Raw genomic sequence first — 17355 nt, 5'->3', positions numbered from 1 at the left:
CCTGACATGTGAAACACTGTGTTAGGCACAAATCATGCGCTAATAATTCACGCAAGTATACACATTCGCAAGTAATATAAAATGATTTCTAATTCGTTCCCACAGAGACTCAGACTAATTATATTTGATTAACACTCACGCACCAATGTATGATTAATTCTCAATGTCAAGACAATAACACTTAAGGTTAATTAACTAATTATTAACTACAATTAACTACGAGAATAAAACACTTAAATAACACTTGAATTAACAATATTAAACACACATGAGATCATAACTTCATTACTACTTCCTTCAATAGTTATTGTTATTACCCCTAGCATGTAACGGTGATGATATTAATCGAACAACACGAAACTGATAAAAAAACTTTCGTTGTACAAGTACCATTTTACCAAACATCCACAATTAATATAGAAGTTGAATATGCATTAATTATGTTGAGACCCTATATGTCTACATAATTTGATAAAATAACGATTAAAGCTTAAGTTATTCATTATGATTACACATGGCAAGTAAAACGGTTAGAGTTACCCACTAATCATGCATACAAATACATGAACCTATGCTAGCATGGCAAGTTCTAAATCTAAAGATTCACTGTCACTTCACAAGAGATTAACAAGCTATCTTATATGTTCGCGACGCACATAAGATGAATAAGCACAGCCTATGCTAGATATCATACAATCATCACATACTAAGGTATTAAACAATTAACTAAAGAAATCCATAGTAAATCCGCAATGACCCCATGATCACGATTAGCCCATGATAGAACTCATCGTCACCATGGGTTCATATGAAAATATGATAATAACACAACAATATAAACTAATAAAATACTTATTAAAACCAGAGTATGTCACAAGAGTATTAAGGTTCAAAGTAAAGAAAACTAGCATCCACTGTTACAACGAATAAAAGAATCACAAGAAATCGTATGCTTCCTCTCTTCGTTGCGGTGTGCTAAAATGGTCTTCTTAATCTTCTCTCCTTGCTCCTTGCTCCTTGCTTCGTTACTTCATATTGTGAAACGTCTCTGAAGATTACTTATATAGAAGTCCACAAGAATCAGCCATCTCAGAAGTCCATTAGAACACGAATTAAAAAAAAATCAGAATTAAATTTATCGATCCCAGGCAGCCGCCCCAGCTTTTCAGGCGGGCGCCTCAGCTTCCAAGCGGCCACCCCAGATACCAGGCGGGCGCCTCAGCACTTTCTAGAAAATTCTTCTTTCTTGTCCTGATTTTGCTGATTTCTTCGCACAACTCCACGCAACTGATTCCATGTACTTCCCTAGGCTTATTACGATGAATTCTTCCTACATACGCAAGTTATACCCTGAAATGCAAAAATACTAGAAAAACGCATCAAATACACAAAATACTTGATTTCAAGACATCAATTCAAGCCATTATAAGACGTTCTAAGTGGTATAAAATGCCACTTATCACACCCCCAAACTTAAATCGATGCTTGTCCTCAAGCGTCACAGACCCAAAAATAAAATAAAAACATGCATGAATGCAAACTACATGAAATGCAACGATCCCCATCGTAATGACTAAACCAACCAATACATGACATCTCAACAAATGCAATTAGGCGGCTAAAAATCAATCAAATCACGCAAGCTAACATACAACTAGAAACGTGGTGTGTGCGAATGCTTAACAGATATGCTTCGAAACTAGATCAATTATCATAACTCAATTATCCTCAAGGCAATCACATGATTATACGAAGAATAAATTCTAGACATAAAATGACTTATAACACTTCAAGATCACTGGAGCTTATTACGGAATCATGCTTTTATTCAACACAATAAACAAATGCCTATTTGATTGTGCAATGAGTGAGGTCCACAAAAGACTTATGCAATGGCATCCATTTAACGAGCGTTAGGTTAGCGGATCCCAGACTATAAAAGCCTTAGGTCACTAGGCACAAAGTCCCCTAAGAACTTAATAACTCGAATACCAAAGAGCTCACTCGTGATCAATTATGCATTAAACCACATATTTTTTTCTTCTTTTTTCTTCTTTTTTCTTCTTTTTTTTCTCTTATTTTTCTCTCTTTTTTTTCAAATTTCTGAGCAAGTGCGTTTCGCTCCATCTTGCTCAACCCTAGACTACTCGCATACAATACGAGCCGGCTACTAGCCACTTGACGCCTAGCCACAACTAGCAATGAATTCCAATTTTTAATCCAATTTTATCTTTTCATGCCTTTTATCATTAAGAGCCTATCATACATTCTAAGCATAAACAATAGATTAACCTTAAAAACCATCAAACCATGACAACAATCTAGTCCTTAAGCATACTCTAAGACTTAGTGAAATTATAAGTGTTTCTAGCATGCATGCCAACCTAACAAGATTCAACATCACTCTACCGCTATCACTACACTCGAATCAATATCACATATCAATTAGTAAAGCAACACAAAAGGGATCATGGTATATGCATGAGCTAAATGACATGATAAATAAAGCTATAAAATAATAAAAAAAACTATATGGCAAAAAATATGCAACTATATGAACTAAACTATCATGAATATGCAACTACATGACACACACACAAATATGTTCCTTAACTACCACCCCCAAACTTAAAATCTTCACTGTCCCCAGTGAAGGTAATAGAAAGGAACACAGGGTTTACCTACTCAGAAAGATCATCATCATCATCACCCTCAGAGGGTGGTGTGTCAGGAGGCGGATACGCAGAGTTCTCACAAAAAACGGGCCACTGGATGTTAGCTCCAAGGCCTCTGAAAGCAGTCCCAAGTGCTAGGGTGAGCTCCTGTACAAACCTACTCTGCGACTCGTACATCGCATCCATCCTCCTGGAAAGCCTCCTGTACTGGGCATCAGCCATCCCTGAACCATCACCTCCCTGGGCTCTAGAAGAACCTGCCTCTCCATGAGCCTGATTGGGCCTAGCCATCGTAGCACCAGCTGTTGGACGTCTCCCTGGGAGACGATATCCCAAACCATGCTCCTCGGGCTCTCCACCCGTCCACTCCTGCATCACATTCAGCGTTGATGAATCAATAGGAGCGTCCGACATCTATAGCTGCTCATAAGAAGGTCAGTGGACTCCAACTACCTTGCACAACTTCGTGATGATAAAGGCATAAGGGATATTGCTATGCGACCTCCCCCTTAAAAACTTCAAAATCCCTTGATAGATGAACTCACCAAGGTCCACATAATACTCCTCATTCAAAATCCCCCACAACAACCTGGCTCTCTCAACTGTAACCTCATGTGCATGCGAAGAAGGCAAAATATTAGCACAAATAAAGGCATTCCATGCACGGGCATACCTGTTCATCGCAACACCGTGCCCGGCTGACAGAGAGTAGCAATAATCAAATCCGAGTCAAAATCCTCGGGGGTCTTCTCGTTCTAATTCTCCTCCTTGGGCTTCCTCTGAAGCTGCCCAATAACATGGCGAATCACCGCGGGCTGATAATCAACAGTAAGCCCACGAACAACCGTATACCCATTCTTGTCGGCCTTGGCGTTCGCATAAAACTCGCGGACCACACTCATCCCGACCGCCTCAGGAGACTCATAAAAAGTAATCCACCCCTTCTCTGCAATCATCGACAATAACTCACCACCCCTCCCCGATGGCAAAAACCCCCTCTCCTTTAGAATCGGCTTCGTCAGAAGCCAAACATACTCCTCCTCAGCAGCCCTGTCCACCAATCGGGGTCTCACAGCAGTACCCCTCGAAGAATCAGCAGTAGGAATGGTGCTGCCGCTATCAACAGTTCGAGATCTTTTAAGGGCCATTCAAACTGAGAATAAGTGTTTGAGATTTGTGTTTTGTGTGTAGGAGAGAGTTTTTAAGTTGAAAGTATATGGGAGTGTATATGGAGAGGTTGTGTATATATAGGGTAGGATTTAGGTTTAGAATTAGAGTAGGAGTGGGGTTTGTGGCTTTTTTGTAGGAGAAAATTCGTGGGTTAATGGGGTTATGGCTGTGGTATTTTTTTTTTATGTTTTATCTGTTTTTTTTATAAGGCTGGAAAAACAATTCTGGGAGTCGGGCTCCAAGCGGCCGCCCCAGATTCCAAGCGGGCGCCTGGGAGGTTTCTGGGAAAAAAAAATTTCTGCCTTTGTTTTTTCTGATTTTTTTTGGGGTTTTGGATAGAATACTAATTTCTAAAGGTTTCTATAGTCTCAAATCTTGGGTTGCCTCCCAAGAAGTGCTTCTTTTACGTCATTAGCTTGAAGTAGAGTAGTTTGATCAAGTTGACAATAAAACGGCACTAACCACTTCCGGGTTTGCCGTATCCCCATAATAGTGCTTCAATCTCTGACCATTAACCTTGAATGCTTGGCCCGAATCGTTCTCAAAAATCTCCACCGCTCCATGTGGAAATACAGTTTTGACGATAAATGGTCTAGACCACCTTGATTTCAACTTTCCAGGAAAAATTCGGAGACGAGAGTTGAATAAAAGAACTTGTTGCCCCGGCACGAATACTTAGGAGATAGCTTCCTGTCGTGCCACCTTTTTATTTTTTCCTTGTACATTTTGTTGTTCTCGTACGCTTGCAGTCGAAATTCATCAAGTTCATTTAATTGAAGCATTCGCTTCTTCCCAGCTGCATCTAGATCAAGGTTTAACTTCTTCAATGCCCAATAAGCCTTATGCTCAAGCTCCGCAGGTAAATGACATCCCTTACCATAGACAAGTTGAAACGGGGACATCCCAAGTGGAGTCTTGTATGCTGTTCTATAAGCCCAAACAGCTTCATCGAGCTTTAAAGACCAATCTTTCCTTGATGGGCAAACAACTTTCTCTAGAATGCGCTTGATCTATCATAGAATGGCAGTCTCGTAATATCCCCTCCATCTCATAGAATGGGATACATCTCCTGATGATCTGGTCATCTCTTTGTCTAAACAAATGTGGTTCATCCTACATGTACCACTTCGCCTCATGCAGAAACTTCTTCTTTTGAGCCGCATTCATATTAGTAGGCATTATATTGCTAACAAGATAGTTCACAATGTCTGCGAACCATGGTTCTTCCTCCTGAACTATGAAAAACTGCTCATTCGGAAAAGATTCGTTGATCAATGTCTTATTATGTGAAGTAGAATCGGGATTCTCCAGTCTAGAGAGATGGTCAGCTACTTGATTCTCAGTACCTTTTCGATCCTTGATCTCTAACTCAAATTCTTGTAGTAAGAGCACCCAATGAATAAGACTAGGCTTCGAATCCTTCTTTGAGACCAGATAGCGAATGACAGCATGATCAGTGAATACTGTCACCTTTGTCCCAAGCAGATAAGATCGAAATTTTTCAAAACCAAAGACTATAGCCAAGAGCTCCTTCTTAGTAGTGGTGTAGTTCATTTGAGCTCCATTAAGCATCTTACTAGCATAGTGGACCACATAAAAAAGATTATTCTTGCGCTGCCCAAGAACTGCTCCCACTGCATAATCACTCGCATCGCACATCATCTCAAAATGTTCCGTCCAATCAGGTGCCGTAATAACTGGTGCAGTTATTAAACTCTTCTTGAGAGTCTCGAATGCCGCCAAACATTCATCATCAAATTTGAAAGGCACATCTTTCTCGAGCAAGTTGCACAACGGCTTAGATATATTAGAGAAGTCCTTGATGAAATGCCGATAAAAACCCGCATAACCAAGAAAACTACGGATTCCTTTCACAGAAATAGGTGGCGGAAGATTTTCAATGACTCCCACCTTAGCTTTATCCACCTCAAGGCCTTTGCTAGAGATTTTATGCCCAAGAATGATGCCTTGTTGCACCATGAAGTGACATTTTTCCCAATTGAGCACTAAATTAGTTTCCACACACCTTTTGAGCACCGAACGAAGATTATTCAAACATTCATCAAACGAATGTCCAAAGACGGAGAAGTCGTCCATGAACACTTTGACATTATTTCCAATCATATCAGAGAATATAGCCATCATGCATCTCTGAAAAGTGGCAGGTGCACAACATAAGCCAAACAAAACTCTACGAAAAGCAAACGTGCCAAATGGACAAGTGAAAGTAGTCTTTTCTTGATCTTCTAGTGCAATGCAAATCTGAATATAACCCGAATAGCCATCCAGAAGACAATAATACTCATGACCAGCCAGCCTGTCAAACATCTGATCAATAAATGGAAGAGGGAAGTGATCCTTCCTTGTGGATTTGTTCAACTTTCTGTAGTCCATACGTGACTGTTCGAGTGGGGATGAGCTCGTTCTTCTCATTTGCTACCACAGTAATACCTCCTTTCTTAGGTTCACATTGCACGGGGCTCACCCAGGAACTGTCAGAAATAGGATATATGATTCCTGCATCCAACCACTTTAGAATTTCTTTCTTCACCACTTCTTTCATGATAGGATTAAGTCTTTGCTGTTGCTCAATAGTCAGCTTGCTACCTTCCTCTAGCAGAATTTTATGCATGCAATACGAAGGGCTGATCCCTTTTATATCTGCTATAGTCCATCCGATGGCCGATTTGAATTTTCTCAAGATCCTCAAGAGTTTGTCCTCATCACTACCTGAGAGGTCAGATGCAATAATAACAGGCAAAGTAGATGCATCACCTAAAAAAACATACCTCAGGTGTTCAGACAATAGTTTGAGCTCCAAAGTAGGTGCTTCCTCAACAGATGGTTTGAGCTTTCCCTCAGCATTCTTGAGATCAGTAGTACCAAGAGATTCAAATGGCATGTCTAGCTTTCGCCTCCAAGGAGAAGCATTTAAATATTATAGTTGCTCATTGCCTTCCTCATCTTCACTGTCAAATTCCCCCACTAAGGCTTTTTCTAAGGCATCAGACCTTAGCACATGATCAAGTTCTGAAGTTACCGCAAAATCAATCAAATCCACCTTGAAGCACTCCTCATCTTCTGTAGGGAATTTCATCGCATTAAATACATTGAATTTCACATCCTGATCTTGCACCCTCATAGTAAGTTCACCTTTTTGCACAACTATCAAGGTACGGCCTGTAGCCAAGAAAGGTCTTCCCAAGATTATGGGAATCTTCTTATCTTCCTCGAAATCCAGAATGACAAAGTCTGCAAAAAAGATGAGCTTATCCACCTTTACTAACACGTCCTCCACGATGCCTCGTGGGTATGTAATAGAACGATCAGCCAATTGTAGAGACATGTAGGTGGGCTTTGGATCAGTCAAATTCAACTTTTTGAAGATAGACAACGACATCAGATTGATGCTTGCTCCCAAGTCGCACAGGCACCTGTCGAATAACAACTTGCCAATGGTGCAAGGAATGGTGAAGCTACCTGGATCCATAAGCTTTGTAGGTAATTTTTGTTGCAGCACCGCATTACACTCTTCCGTTAGAGCAACGGTATCAAGATCATCCAGTTTCACCTTCCTTGAAAGAATACCCTTCATAAATTTCGCATAACTAGGCATTTGCTCCAGAGCCTCAACAAAGGGTATGTTGATGTGAAGTTTCTTGAACACCTCCAGAAACTTACCGAATTGCTTGTCCAGCTTTTGTTTTTGCAATCTCTTAGGAAAAGGTGGTGGAGGATAGAGTTGTTTCTCCCCTGTATTACCCTCAGGCAGAGTGTGTTCAACAGTAGTCTTCCTTGGTTCCGCCTTTTTTTCTTTTTCTTTTCTTCTTCATCTACAACTTCAGTTTCTCCATCTTTTACTTTTTCAACATCAACAACTTTTCCAGACCTTAAGGTAATAGCTTTGACTTACTCTTTAGCTTCCTTCCTGCCTGGCACTTCAGTATCACTGAGAAGTGTGCCAGGTTGACGATTGAGCACGACATTGGCTATTTGACCGATTTGATTTTCCAAGGTCTTGATAGAAACAGCCTGACTTTTGCACAACAGCTTTAGCTCCTCGAAATTAGCACTAGAAGGTGGAGCAGCACCTCCTTGTTGAGGATATGATTGCCTTTGAGCATACTGCTGAGGTTGTGTGAATCCAGGTGGATTAAACTATTTACATACACCTTGCTGATATGGTTGCTGACAGTATTCTGAGTATTGCTCCAGCTAAAATTGGGATGATTTCTGTTATTAGGATGATAAGTAGCTAGCACAGGCTGTTGCGGTCGCTGATAATTGTTCACATACTGAACAGATTCATTAACAAGAGAACACTGATCCGTAGTATTAGAGCCTGCACAAAGCTCATAGACCATAGCTATCTGATTGACTCCATAGTTGGCTAAAGAATCGACCTGTATAGACAGCGCTTGGAGCTACGCTGCAATAGCTGTAGCTGCATCAACTTCCAGAATACCTGCTACTTTCCCAGGCATCATCCTTTGAGTTGGGTTTTGATGCTCGTTTGCAGCCATAGTTTCAATAAGATTATAGGCTTCAAAATAGCTTTTAGCCTACAAGGCGCCTCCAGCTGCTGCATCGAGCATGGGCCGATATTGGGCCCCCAAACTATTGTAGAACCCATTGATCACCATCCAGTCAGGCATACCATGATGTGGACACTTTCTCAACATCTCCTTATAGCGCTCCCAAGCTTCGCACATAGATTCTGTTGGTTGTTGCGCAAACTGAGTAAGAGCACTCCTCATAGCTGCAGTCTTGGCCATTGGATAAAACTTCACCAGAAACTTTTACGCAAGATCTTCCCAAGTAGTGATGGACCCAGCTGGTTCAGAATGTAACCAGTCCTTAGCTTTATCCCTCAGAGAGAATGGGAAAAGCCTCATCTTGATAGCCTCATCAGTAACACCATTATATTTAAAAGTACTACAGATCTCGACAAAATTCCTGATATGCATGTTGGGATCTTCAGTCGCAGCACCTCCGAAAGAAACAGAATTCTGCACCATCGGAATAGTGCCCGGCTTGATTTCAAAAGTATTAGCCTGAATAGCCGGATGAAGGATTTTTGACTGAATGTCATCAATTTTAGGCCGAGAAAAGTCCATAAGAGCTGGATCTGCTGGAACTATACGATCACCCATGATTACCGGTTCTTTCTGCTCACTCTATTTATCCGAATCTTCAAAATCTATCTTCTCCGGAATATCAAGAACTGAGTCTGTCTCCACAGCCGTATCTAGAGTCCTCTTGCGAGTGCGAGAACGTGTTTGCATAAACGCTCGCTAGAGTACCTGAAAAACAACCGAAAACAATAAGTAACAAATCTTAATCAATGAGTCCTAATGACCACTGATGGCAAATAAATAAAGTAAACAAATTAACACCGAGTCCCCGGCAGCGGTGCCAAAAACTTGTTAGGCACAAAGCATGCGCTAATAATTCACGTAGGTATACGCATTCGCAAGTAATATAGAATGATTTCTACTTCGTTCCCATAGAGACTCAGACTAATTATATTTGATTAACACTCACTCACCAATGTATGATTACTTCTCAATGTCAAGATAATAACACTTAAGGTTAATTAACTAATTATTAACTATAATTAACTACGAGAATAAAACACTTAAATAACACTTGAATTAACAATATTAAACACACATGAGATCATAACTTCATTACTACTTCCTTCAATAGTTATTATTATTACCCCTAGCATGTAACGATGATGATATTAATCGAACAACACGAAACTGATAAAAGCCAACTTTCATTGTACAAGTACCATTCTACCAAACATTCACAATTAAGATAGAAGTTGAATATTCATCAATTATGTTGAGACCCTATATGTCTACAGAATTTGACAACATAACGATTAAAGCGCAAGTTATTCATTATGATTACACAGGGCAAGTAAAATGGTTAGAGTTACCCACTAATCATGCATACAAATACATGAACCTATGCTAGCATGGCAAGTTCTAAATCTCAAGATTCACTGTCGCTTCACAAGAGATTAACAGGTTATCTTATATGTCTGTGACGCACATAAGACGAATAAGCACAACCTATGCTAGATATCATACAATAATCACATATCAAGGTATTAAACAATTAACTAAAAAAATCCATAGTAAATCCGCTATGACCCCATGATCACGATTAGCCCATGATAGAACTCATCGTCACCATGGGTTCATATGAAAATATGATAATAACATGATAATATAAACTAATAAAGTACTTATTAAAACCAGATTACGTCACAAGAATATTAAGGTTCAAAGTAAAGAAAACTAGCATCCACTGTTACAACGAATAATAGAATCACAAGAAATCGTATGCTTCCTCTCTTCGTTGCGGTGTGCTAAAATGGTCTTCTTAATCTTCTCTCCTTGCTCCTTGCTCCTTGCTTCGTTACTTCATATTGTGAAACGTCTCTGAAGATTACTTATATAGAATTCCACAAGAATCAACCATCTCAGAAGTCCATTAGAACACGAATTAAAAAAAATCAGAATTAAATTTATCGACCCCAGGCGGCCGCCCCAGCTTTCCAGGGGGGCGCCTCAACTTTCAAGCGGCCGCCCCAGATCCCAGGCGGGCGCCTCAGCACTTTCTGGAAAATTCTTCTTTCTGGTCCTGATTTTGCTGATTTCTTCGACAACTCCACGCAACTGATTCCATGTACTTTCCTAGGCTTATTATGATGAATTCTTCCTACATACGCAAGTTATACCCTGAAATGCAAAAACACTAGAAAAACGCATCAAATACAGAAATACTTGATTTCAAGACATCAATTCAAGCTATTATAAGACGTTCTAAGTGGTATAAAATGCCACTTATCACACTTCCCTGACGTTCCGTCCCTCAAGTACTTCTACCTGAGCTTCTTCTGATTCAGCTATCAGTAACTTTTACATTCTGTCCTGAGGTTCCAACTTTACTACCCGTGACTCAGATGTTTGTTTGTCCCCACTATTCTCTCTGACATCCACAATTCCTTCCTGTAAGATCTCATTGATTCCCAGATAAATATAGCATTGGTACAAACCACTGTGTGACTCTGTAATCTGGAATCATAGAGTTGTCTTAAAATCTCCGAGAAAAGTTGTACCCGTTGAAATTTCATTCATTTCCTGCGTCTGAAAATTCAGTGGTATCCTATGGAGTAAGCCTTTGAGGAAGTTCCACAATTTTCATCTATAGGTATTGAAATCAGTTCCATTGGAGTAAGAAAACAATTTCCTATAATTTCCGTGTTCGGAATTTTCCGTCTGAAAAGCACATAGTCTTCGTTTTCTTCGAAAGATTAAAATCCACTTTAAAAGCCTGGAGGAATCTCGAGTCTACCAATATCTTGAGTACCCTTAAATTAATATTTAAGAAAGATTTAAATTGCCAATATTTTTAATTTTCTTAGAAAATAAATGAATCAAAAATAAATATTTACGTAAAATCTAATTTTCAAGAATTTCAAATTTTCTTAAAAATTAAATAAAACATAAATTATTATCTAAGAAAAATTTAAATTTAAAAATTTTAAATTTTAATGGAAAAATAAATAAATAAAAAAATAAAAAATAGGGGTTACAAAAATTGTTAAGTGCTAAGTGGCGACTACAGCTACACCCTTGTATAAATAGCTCTATGGCGACTAGAGGGTGTGCCTTTCTTCTAACTCCCTTCTGGAGACTACAGGGGCTTCCTTGTAGCCTTGACATGATTAGCAAATTTTTTTATCCTTTTTCTCTGACGACCACAGGTTAACAGGAGGTGTACATAATTGCCTTGGATGTATGGCGACTACTGTGTATTACTCTGTGGCGACTAGGGAGTAAAATGTTTGCACTTAACAAAACAAAGAAAAGGTTCTTTGGCGACTCCATCTATTAGCCTGTTGCAAGCCTGTGACGACCCCAGTACCTCCTAGTAACTGCTTTAGTATAGAGTGTTACAAATGGAAGCTAAATAATCGAATAAAAAACTAATTAAATTACAAATTTTTATTCACTAAAATTTAAATGGTAAACTAATTTAGTTAAATTTATAAGATAAATTTATTTAAATTAAGTTCATAAAATAAACTTATTTAAATTAAATTTATAAAACAAATTTGCTAAATCAAATTTATAAAACAAATTTATGTAAATGAAAAATTAATAAAATTAACTAATTTCAGGATCCTGATTTGTATATCAATCAGTAGGCTTTGATACCAATTATTAGGTCCCGAATTATCGTAGAAGGGGGGGGGTTGAATACGATAATCACTAAATTAAAAATTCTTTCGAATCTTTAGCTGATATAGATTTAGTGCTCGGTTAGTGGTTCCGTGTTCTTGAGGTGAATAGTGTTCGGAACGATAAAACGAGGAACACAAGATATTCAGGAAAGTATATATTCATATATAAATCCTCGAGGGGTTTTGCTACATTCCGGTTAAAAAAATTAACCAGCTACAATCTAAGAACAACAAAGTTCCTAACTTCTACAAAGATCAACAAATTAAATCCTGTACAATGTTCTAGCTTTTGTTTGTCTAAGGATTTAATTACCGGGTAACAATTATAATGCCCCTAATAATATACAAGAATTAAATCGGGCATTATAATGCTACTCCGGTGAGAAGTTAAACAGATATACAAAAAGCTTGAGCTTCTCTGAGAATCTTTGTAACGCCCCCAAATCCGGGGTCAGAGGATTTGGTCGTCACTATAAAACCTCAATCCAAATTAACCTGTTTAATCAATAAATAAATACCAGCGGAAGATATTTGACATAAATGACCCCAACTAATCCAAGATCTTTTAAGATTACAGTTCTAGAAACAAGAATTCCAAATTCCATCAATAATTTTTTTATTTTCTTTTAAAACTCTTTTTAACAAATTCCAACTCAAAACTAAACCCACTAGTATAACTTCGAAATGAAGTATACTAGGCCCAAATAAAATACACAACTATAATATAATCTAATATAAATAACTTTATACAATAAAACTTACACTAGATCGCAAACCCTGGACCATCCATCTTCCAAAAGCTTCTTCCTTGCTTCCTCGAATTACGCAGCTAAACAGCGTAAGCTAATCCTTATTGGAGGTTAGATTTAAAAAAAGGCAAGTATGAGCGAAAGAAATGCTCAGCAAGATCATTACAATATATATAGGGTCGTTTTGATATAAAACTGACATCTGCATCAGCGCAGAACATTTAAAATCATAGTTGTTGAATCATAAAATTTTAGTTGAGGAATCCCAGAATTGATTCCTTAATTGTATTCAAAACCATTTTGATATCTTTGAGCGAAATGCTTCAGCAATACTTTGAATCTTGACGAGAATCAAACTCGTAAAACAGTGTTTACGGAAATATCGTAAATAACAATAACATGAAACAATGATTATAGAGTGGATCATAAACTCATTCAAAACCGAACTCTTCAAATTAATACTTACTTTGCTGTCATATCAAATTAGATATCAATACTAACTTTGATGCTCACAACACCCATACTGAAGTCAACATCAATCATCTATACTAATACCACCTTTAATATTTAACAACAACGTAAGTATAAACATAAATCAGAATCTGAATCAAAACTGCATTTTACCATTATTCCAAAACAGAAACAGTTAATAAATCATTTATTCTATGAATATCAAAACAATATGATAATTTAGATTAGGATCATTCTCCGACGGACGTACTATCACATGCTGATCAGCCCGTGTGATAGCACAAGGTCATGATTCATAGAGACGTGACCCCAAAAACACGAGTACTCAAATAAAAAGGAAATATACCTGCCTGTGGCAAAAGTTGTGCCATAATATTCCATATGGCACTTAGAAATAGCCCTCCGCTGGACCGTCCGTCCCAGTCACTTACGCAATTATGATCCAATCTTAAAACCTTTTATTTGAAATGGGGTCATAATAATCGACACCCGAAATAATTTTATTCCCCCAATTCTTGGGTAGGAATATTCGCAACCAAATCGTTTTTCTCAAAATCCAAAACATTTAAAAATCCGATAATTGGATAAGTAAAATCACTTGACTATTCTAAACATAATAGCAGATGAGTATTTGCATAATAAGCATTTAACTCAGCGATATGTAGAATATTTAGCTATTCTGAACTTGAAAATAGGAAAAGCAATACTTGCATAAGAATATTTAAAATAAATATCACTTGAACAATAAGTGATTATAGGGATACTTGCCTTTGAATTTTTAGCAGTTAGCACACTCGCAATAACATAAATATCTCATGATGCTTTCTCAAGACGTCACCATTTCTTATTCTTAATTCTTTGATATGTCGCTAATGCGGTTACTGCGGTCTGATACGAAATCTTATCCAACTTTAGTCTTGATCCCCAACGTCTGGTTTTGTTCGTCACGAACCATCCGTAACTACTGAACCACTATGCAACTCTCCCTTTTTCTTTTCTTTTGCTTGGTCTCACGCCCTTAATGCCCGATCCTATCATAAGCAAAAAGATACTACTTTAGTATCCTTCTGAAACGATTCTCTTATTTCTACCCTTTCATGATATATATATATATATGGCACATTATATAGCATATAACAAGTAGCACACATTATAGTTTAAAACTTACTACCAGCTCAGAATATTATTTAACACGAGAACGCGTAACTTATGATAATATTTCTACGGAAAATTCGGCATGACCTATTAATAATATGGACAATACCCTGAATAACCACACCACAAATACAACCCACAAGTCATTTCAATGTTCTTACCCAGACATATCCTATACGTGTTACGACTAACAATCATAACATGCTTTCAAATCATTGAAATCAAATAAGTCAAATAGATTTAGATACAGGGGAATTTTAGAAAATTTTGGCATGAAGTATTTGTAATTAGGACTATCCACCTGTTTTTCAATTCCACAATTTAATCTTATAACCAAATAAAATAAAGTTGCCTCAACTTGCAGCAACATAAAAGTAAACAAGTAAGAAAAGTACCCGCCCAGACTTGCGGCACCTAAACAATTAAGGAAAATTACCCGCCCAGACTTGCGACACCTAAACAATTAAGTATACTTAATAATTTATAATATTTGAACTTACAGTTATATAATTTAGCATCACCAATTCAACTTGAGTAAACACTTAAATAAATCACCTTACACATATATAACATAGACTAGTAACTATACACATATTCAAATCACACTCTAATAATTAACAACTAAACTCAATCTCAAATAGGCATATACTAACATGTATTTTCATAAGACACATCGTTGCTATCACATATACAAATAACAGGTCAATGTACATGTGCACAAGTCAAGTATGTCATCAAGTATGCTAACGTAAATCTATAATTTAATAAACTAGAAAGCACATATCAAATCACTAACCAACACTTCTATACTATAGGTTCATATATTTAATCTATTAAACAATGACTAGCAATCACATATATTAGCACAAAACCATATGTCGAGTTATAACATACAAAATAGCTACCGAACCTAAAATTTAAGTTAACCAGCCTCGGAAGAATGACATTTTACAACACCGAGATGAACTTAAACAGAAAAGTTTAAAACATAAAAGTTGTAGGATATTTCGCGACCTTTTCAAAATGGTAAGGCTCGCTAAAAATGACCAAGTAACGAATTCAGAAACTTTAAAATACACAGCTGCATAAGCAGATTCAGTCCTGTTTTCGCAAGTAACTTAGTATTTGAGACTCTTAAATCATAGAATTGATTAATGAACTACAAGTAACAATTGTAGATCCTGAATTAAGCTTTCAAAATTGGTATAGTTCAAAGTCATAGCTAAAATAATGAATTTACTACGAATTTTTGAAGTCAGGATGTATCAAACTGAAATAACATGACAAATTTTACAAATGGCAGATTTTATCATAATTGCAGGTCGAATTTGAAAAAATACAAAGAATGAAATTTGTAGATAATTTCATTATCTTTCCAGAGAGTATAAAATTATTATCATACGATGAACTAGTTAAAAGCTACAAATTTAACAAGAACTCAGCTTAATTCTAAACGGATTTGACAACACAAATCACAACATCATTAGCCAAATCTTATATTCATATAACCTCTAAATTACATATACTACCAAATCAATAACATCAATTATTCTATGCATAAATCTAATGAAGCATACATTATATTCAAAAACTTAGAAACAATATCACACAACATACATTTTTTTTTTGACATGGCCTTATCGTAAAATCATATATTCTTTAACCAACATTCAACATCTCATTTCTTATCGATTATATATTTTAAAACAATATACTATTCAACGATCCAACAAAACTGAATGAACTCATGTCATACACGGAATAAACATACCAGAATAAATCTTTAAATCCCAAAACTCAACCAAATAACGAGCTAATCGCCAAAAACTTGAAACTAAAAAATCTGAAAATTCAATCCCATAATTCGAAATTAAAAATTACATGAGGAGACAAAGTGTTTTGGATGAAATTTCGGGCTCATGAACATCACTGCCCACTCCACCGACTCACCGTAGCTCACGGTCGGTGGTGAGATTAAACGGAGGTACCCAAAATGGATTCCCAATCACGCTTGAACCCAATTAAAGCTTTAAAACGTAAAACCCATATCAATTCCGTGCATAATCATCACAATCATAACAAAATTCGAAAATTTTGAACAAAACCCGAAATGGGTCAAATAAAATTTCGAACAAACACTAACATGCAAGTACGAGGGTTGTAGAGGAAGCAACAAGGAGCACAACCACGGTATCGGATCGAAAAACGACCAAGAATCAATGAAGAAATCGAAGAGAGAGAGAGAGTATATCAAGTTAGAGAGAGAGAGGCAGTAGCGAGAGGCTTTTCAAGAGGTAAACATCAGAGAAGAAGCTGCTGGGGTATAAAGATGATTCCAGGGCATTTTGGTCATTTTGCAGATTTTTATTTTACATTACTTTTATGCTAAAATGCTTAAAAACAAACTTAACAATTATAAAACTGTTCTGTAAAGGCTGAAAATGATATGAACTATAATTTTAAAATGTAGAACACGAAATTAGCTTTTTACCCATATTTTTAAAATAATTTTTGAGCATACATTTTATTTTCTATGAATTTTACAAGATAATACTCAAAAATAGAAATAAAGCTCATAAAATCATTTTAAAATACTCCAACCTCAAAATAAATCTACCTATTATTTTTAAAATATTTCTAAGGGTATTCTAGAGATAATAAAATAAATTTCATAATTTAATCATATACATATGATTTAATAAAAATATTTAAAGATCCACTAAACCCCATTTTTCACATAATAAATCATGAAAATATCTTACAAAAAAACATTTTGACCACAATGTCACTCACATATTAATCAAATAACACATAATCACATCTCTCAAATAATAAAATCTCATACTCACCAATTTTATATTTAATCCTATAT

General features: G+C 36.7%; 1 long non-coding RNA gene across 1 annotated transcript; it reads right to left on the bottom strand.

The window, feature by feature from the left end:
- Nucleotides 1-14020: 14020 nt before the first annotated feature.
- On the bottom strand, nucleotides 14021-16761 carry LOC141705910 (uncharacterized). The gene is made up of 2 exons (XR_012568530.1): nucleotides 16627-16761; nucleotides 14021-14359 (listed from the first exon to the last, which is right to left on the bottom strand). It is a non-coding gene; the product is annotated as an uncharacterized LOC141705910 (long non-coding RNA).
- Nucleotides 16762-17355: the final 594 nt, after the last annotated feature.

The sequence above is a fragment of the Apium graveolens genome, chromosome 2 (genome assembly GCF_009905375.1).
Source record: "Apium graveolens cultivar Ventura chromosome 2, ASM990537v1, whole genome shotgun sequence".
NCBI lineage: Eukaryota > Viridiplantae > Streptophyta > Magnoliopsida > Apiales > Apiaceae > Apium > Apium graveolens.
The sequence above is the reverse complement of the archived record's forward strand: the minus strand, read 5'-3'. Positions and strand labels throughout refer to the sequence as shown.